The sequence below is a fragment of the Triticum aestivum genome, unplaced genomic scaffold (genome assembly GCF_018294505.1).
Source record: "Triticum aestivum cultivar Chinese Spring unplaced genomic scaffold, IWGSC CS RefSeq v2.1 scaffold93910, whole genome shotgun sequence".
NCBI classification, from domain to species: domain Eukaryota; kingdom Viridiplantae; phylum Streptophyta; class Magnoliopsida; order Poales; family Poaceae; genus Triticum; species Triticum aestivum.
This window is the reverse complement of record NW_025225434.1, coordinates 2328-9252: the sequence shown is the minus strand read 5'-3', so window position 1 is coordinate 9252 and position 6925 is coordinate 2328. Positions and strand designations below refer to the sequence as shown.

The 6925-nt window shown below is 45.6% G+C and overlaps 1 pseudogene; it reads left to right on the top strand.

The window, feature by feature from the left end:
- The first annotated feature begins 675 nt into the window (after positions 1-675).
- LOC123172193 (noroxomaritidine synthase 1-like) lies at positions 676-6170 on the top strand (annotated as a pseudogene).
- The last annotated feature ends 755 nt before the right edge of the window (positions 6171-6925 follow it).

Genomic DNA, 6925 nt, shown 5'->3' with positions numbered 1-6925 from the left:
ACGTTGTTGAATGGCAACTGCAGTTGCGCGTACATCGCAACTAGGTAAACACACATGGCAACTATGATTCGTTTGCTAGACGACAACTGCAGTTGCGCGTACGTGGTAATCAGGTAAACATACATGGCAACTGTGATTAACCACACGTGACAACTAGGTAAACACACATGGCAAGTATTGTTTGACCATATGTGGCAAGTAGTTAATCACACACGACAACTATGATTTGATTACACGCGATAACTACCATAAATTAGACATGACAAGTATAGTTAACCAAAACAGAGAGAGTTGCCATGCTTCTACAACCATATTTGCCATCCCGGATAACTACATCTGCCATCCCGGATGGCAACTAAATAACCACCCCGCGGGTACCTATTGTAGCTGCGCCAGGACGTGTGGGTACATTTGCTTCGTGCCACACGCGCGGGGTGGGGATGAGTAGTACTTGTTGGGTGTGTGTGGCACGAAATGGCTGCGCCCACACGTGTGGGCAATTCTACTGTTCGCCAACACACAGTTCACCAACACGTGTGTGGAATTTAGCCTGATGATGAAATATGAGTTTCTGCAGTAGACGGGGCTGACTGGCATCATCTCAGGAATGAATGAATGGATGATACAGTACTAGCTAGTATAGTGCACGGCTCTAGGGAGGGAGTGCTAGCCGCCATGATAGAAACCTGCATCTGCAACAAGTCCGGTTCAGCAAGGCGACTGCTGCTGTACGACTGCTGCTGTACAGAAGCTCTGTCATGGGGGTGTATTGTGTGGTGTATGCCATTGCCAATGAACAGAAGCTCTGTCAGTCAGTGTGCAGATGTGGAGGAGGCATGCAAGGGGCTTTGTGTGTTGGGTCTGAATTTGGCGCTTCAGTTTATCTTTGATGATGAGGGAGATTCGGCGACTGTACGTGATCAACAATATTCACTCCACTAGAGCGAACACCTGGCCTGGGTAATCTGGAGATGAAGAAGCTTTGCGTGAAAAGGCATTTTCCTTTTTGTAACTGTTCACATCTCTTTCTTTGCAGGGCCTTTACGAATTCAAACCCACATCTCACCCATGCCCGCAGAAAAAAAAACATCCCTACCACATCCCTTGGATTTTCCTTTTATTCTTCCTGTATGCTTTTCGGATGGCGTCTTTTTCACCGAATTTTAGAAGCTTTTCGCCTTTCTCTTTTCGTTGTTTCTTTTCAGTTTTTCCCATGATAGGTTTTTTATTTTTATTCTCCTTTTTTATTTTTTTAATAAAATTCATGAGCATTTTCAATTTTATGCACATTTTTAAATTCTTAAATAATTTTACGTACGAATAAATAGTTTTTCAAATCCATGAATATTTTTTTAGAATTCACGACATTTCTTCCAAATAGTGCAAATTTCTCATAACTCATGAATATTTTTAAATTGCGGATATTAACCCATGACCATTTTTTGTAAATTAATTAAAATTTTAAAAATAGAAATCATCTTTTGAAAATATGTGATTGTTTTATGATTTTGCGAAAAATTTCTAATCTGCCAAAAAAACCAGCTTTTGTTTTCCAAAAAACCAGTTAGCCAGCGGTTGCTGGTTCTTTAAGCTAGCTAGCAACGTGGCCCATAACTTTTAAAATGTACACATGAGCGCTGAAGGCGCTAAATCCCATCAGTTAACCATCAAGCTAGCGACACGTGAGCGCTGACGGCGCTAAATAGGTATTCCTTATTTGAAGGTTATTGTGTCAAATTGTCCGGCAATACACAGGGGCAGAGTCATGTGCCAGGCCCCAATAGGAGGAGAGGACGAGTGATTTTCTTTCTAATCGATTTTCCCTCCAAAATATATGTAACATTTTCCCCAAAATATTAATGTTTATTAAAATCATGATTTTAAAAATTTATTCATATAATTTATGCTCCCTACTATCCGTATTACTTTTCTTTGCTTTAGTACAGCTTTACTAAAGTAACGGCAAGTAATATGGATCATAGGGAGTTTTTTTTTCTGATTTTTCTAAAAGGATTGCATAACTTTTAAAAGGTACACATGTCTCTCAAAAATATTCATGCATTATGTATAAAAAATTCCATACACTTTTCCTAAATAATTTTCACGCAATTAAATAAGTGTGCACATTTTTTAAACACGGTTTTATGCCCCGGCAATGTCCACATTTTTTAAAACAGCAGGACACTGGCCGCAGCTCTGGCAATGTCCCGCTGTCCTGCCACGCGACAAAGGGCCTATTCGGAGACTCTCCCGCTCCCCAAGTCCACTCCCGGAGTTGGTGAAGCTGTAGCTAAAAATGGTGGAGTGGGGAAAAGGCAGCTTCATAAATTCTCAGATTTCAGTGAGCTGGAGGCCTGCCGTATGTCTATATACAACCATTCTGGAGACCTAGCATGCACCACGCGCTCCGTGATCCGTACGCATTCGGAAGAAAAATGGATCAAGCTGGCAGCCGCAGAAATCATCATCCGAAACTACTAGCAGCGGCAACGGAGGGATGGGTGGATGGATGGTGCAGGTGTACCGTCGTCGTTCATGTCCCGGATGGACCAGGAGAGCACCACGTCGCCCAAATTCCATCTCCGCCATGTCGTCGCGCGCACCTTCTCCCCGGCCGCCCTAGATGCAAATGCCCGAGCGAGCAAGCGGCATTCGCGATGAAGAGGACGAGGAGCGAGCAAGCACCACTTGCCGGACCGGATGGGTTTCCCCTGTCCAGACAGCGTGATCCGGACGTATGCGAGAGGTTTGCGGGTCAACGCAGCGTTGGAGATGCCGTTACTACAGTATTTGTGGTTGTGATCACATGAGGAAGTATGTGCATGCAAAAGCAGGTGTGCACCCTACCGCTAAGGACAACTATATACATGGTGGTTTACGCTACACCGAACAGAGTATCAATTATTATGCAAGGTAGTGTGTATGCAGTTGGAGCGGGTGGCCATGGTGATTTTTACCTAACATGGGTGGTAGCATAACCTCCGAATCGACCCCATCGCCTGCATCGACATAGGCATAGTTTCGGTCTCATATGGCTTGACTGGTGCCAACGTGTCACCTTGTAATATTGTTGCACTTGTAGAGAAATGAAAACAAGCTAGCATGTGAACGGTGATATAGTCATGCCAGCATATGTTACATATACTCAAGTCGTGTCCAAGTGGTTGTGAACATGAAGGATCGCACGCTTACTTAAGAGGTTGCAGTAGCTCTCCTCCTACTCGAGTACGGTGTTGTGGAGGAGTCTCGCTTATCTTGGAGGGTCTGCATCAGGATGCTTGCACAGGTCTCTACTTATCAATCTCAGAATGCTGTCATCAAAATGGTAAGGCCAAAACAATAGAGGACCAAATAGCGAATATTCGTTTCTGAGCTCGGGCTCAGATGGTCCTGATATCACAACCTTCCATTCACCCCGTGATCTGCGCCATAGGATGTATTCCTTCCTGTAAACATGCTGTATCGGTGTTAAATGTAAAGCGGGGCCAAACATATTGCTGAAACTGATGTTACCAGCTCACCGTTACAACATTAATATCAAGTCTCGGTGCTTGTTTTACTGATCCACAACCTTGCCCCAATGCTTGTTCCTTGCTAGTAAACTCCAACTTTCAGTGACTAATTCAGTCAGAAACAGATTACAGAAACCAAACCTCCTTTGTTCGTTCGAGGTTGAGATCGCCGAGTGATTGTATGGGCTACCTCGGCGAACTTTTCCACATTTGCGTTCGCCGCCGAGGATCTCGTTAACTGTTTGTATCCTACTCCGTATAATCAGTTTTGAAGGCCCGCATAGACTCATACGGCCACACGATATTGACCAGGTCCCACCCGATGCACAAAGCTCCCGGCGAACAGAATTTATTGCGCATGTTACGATCTTGTGCCACGGAACAGATTGTCGACCTCACGGAGACGTCTCCCAAATTTCTAAATCACGTGGCACTCCTCTTGGAGACCCCACCGTATGGTACTGTGTCCTACGGTATTTGTGAACCACATCTAATTTCCACAGGCACCACCGCACCAATTAATGCGCGTTTTCAGAATCCCCAGGCCAAAACTAGCGATCGGGATTTCGGGTCTAGTTGAGCTCGGGCTCCAAAACGCCCTGTCCGCCAAATAGCTAGTATAAGAGAAACTTATCATGTACCGCACTTAACATACTTAGGTCCTGTTCGACAGCTCTCCAGCTCCACAAAATACGGGAGCGGACGGAGCGCCACTTTGACAACTCCACAGAAATAGGGTGCGGGCAGCAGAGCTGCGGAGCAGAGAGCTGCCGAACAGGGCCTTATTGATGCCAAATCTGCCAACAGCCACCTGTTTTATGTACAAACCATAGGCTTTGGACCAACTAGGCAGCTATATACGTGGCCAGCCCAATTAATGAACTTCAGTTATGTTGACACTAACATAGCATGTACTAGCTAGTACAGAACCAATGGAGGAAAAGCTTACATGTGCACATCGTCGCTGCCGGTGTATTTACACTACCAATTGACTGAGATAGTATTATGGGCCGCACTTGTCTATATATGAAGCCATGGCCCTGCATGTCCAGGGAAACATAGCATATCCCATGCATACCCGTGATCACAATGTCAATCGTGTTCTCGCAGCAAGAGATGCTCATCTCCACAGCACTCTTCCCCTATACTACTTGTGCTTGAGGGCTGGCTATAGATCAAATAACCCAGCGGTGCTCCCAACAAACTGGCCCACACTGCACATGTTCCCTTCCTTCGTGGCCAACCTCCACAACTTGCATGATTATTTCGCCCTTGTCCTCGCTGGATCAGGTCACAACTTCAGGGCGCACGGCCCTCCTGGGACCGGGATGCGGTTATTCGTCACATGCGACCCTGCGAACATCCGGCACATCTTCACGACCAACTACACCAACTTTCCCAAGGGTGCGGAGTTTGCCGCTATCTTTGACATCATGGGTGGAAGCCTCTTTACTATTGACGGCGAGCTGTGTCGTCAGCAGCGCGCCAAAGTCAAGGGCGTACTTAGCAGTCCATGGATGGTTGCCAGGATTGCCGCTTGCTGCCGCGACAAGGTGGAGAACAACCTGCTCCCCTTGTTTACCAACATGGAGAGCATTGGCACTCCGTTCGACATGCAAGAAATGATGTCGAGGTTTATGTTTGACCTGGGTGCTACGCCTCTCTTTGGCGTGGACCCGGGGCTCCTATCATCGGACATGCCGCCCATGGATGTCGCGGTCGCCATGGACACGGTCATGGAGGCGGGCTTCTTTCGGCATGTGGTGCCAGCTTCTTGTTGGAAATTGATGAGGCGGCTAAACATCGGCCCTGAGAGAAAGCTCAGAGTGGCGCACACTATGTTACGAGGGTTTATCGTGGATATGATGGAGAGGAGGAAGATCAACACATGCCATATTGGTAATGATGAGGAACAAGAGGGTGTGGATATTATGTCTCCCTTCCTCAATGATCCAGACTACGCCAACGATGAATTGGCCCATGCAATGATCATTGGCTACATGCTCGCTGCAAGGGACACAGTTGGAACGACCCTAACATGGATCTTCTACAATCTCGCTCAGAACCCAAACATTGTGTCAATCATACGCAATGAACTCTCGCCCATTGCATCAACCAAAGTAGCAGCCCGCGCGGATGCCATGGTGATCTTTGAGCAGAACGAGACCAAATATCTAGTATATCTGAAAGCCGTCTTGTACGAGACTCTTAGGTTGTACCCACCAGCGCCTTTTGAGAGGAAGACGGTGGCCGCCGATGATATAATGCCAAGTGGCCATGAACTGGGCACCGGCGACACCATCCTTATTTCTCTCCATTCCATGGGAAGAATGGAGGGCATATGGGGTAAAGACTGCCTCAACTACAATCCAGATAGGTGGCTCTCGGAGGATGGCAATAAGCTGAGATACGTACCATCTCACAAGTTCTTGGCCTTCAACTCGGGCCCGAGAATGTCACCTTACGAGGTATGTTAGTGACTTGATCCGAAACTTCATGATCACTATCATAAGCTTCTACTTCAATTGGTGTAGGTGCCACGGGAACAACTTCCTAGTTGAAGTGACGGTTCAATAACCTCATCAAGTCTCCACCATCCTCCCACTCAACTTTTCGAGACAAACTTTTCCTCGAGAAAGGACCCGATTCAAGAAACAATCCCTATTGCTTTCGGATCTGAATTAGGAGGTATACCCAACTGTTTTGGGTGTCCTATGAAGATGCATTTTATCCGCTTTGGGTTCGAGCTTATCAACCTGAAACTTTTTCACATAAGCGTCGCAGCCGCAAACTTTTAAGAAATGACAACTTAGGTTTCTCTAAACCATAGTTCATACAGTTTCATCTCAACGGAATTACGTGGTGCCCTATTTAAAGTGAATGTGGTTGTCTCTATTGCCCAACCCATAAACGATAGTGGTAATTCGATGAGAGACATCATGGTACGCACCATATCCAATAGGGTGCAACTATGATGTTCGGACACACCATCAAACTATGGTGTTCCAGGCGGTATTAATTGTGAAACAATTTCCACAATGTCTTAATTGTGTGCCAAAGTTCATAACTCAGATACTCATCTCTATGATCATATCATAGACATTTTATCCTCTTGTCACGATGATCTTTAACTTCACTCTGAAATTACTTGAACCATTCAATAATTCAGACTTGAGTTTCATCAAGTAAATACACTCAGTATCTACTTAAATCATCCGTGAAGTAAGAACATAACGATATTCACTGCATGCCTCAGTACTCATTGGACTGCACACATCAAAATGTGTTACTTCAACAAGTTGCTATCTTGTTCCATCTTACTGAAACCGAGGCTTTTCAGTCATCTTGCCCATGTGGTATAATTTGCATATCTCAAGTGATTCAAAATCAAGTGAGTCCAAACGATCCATCTG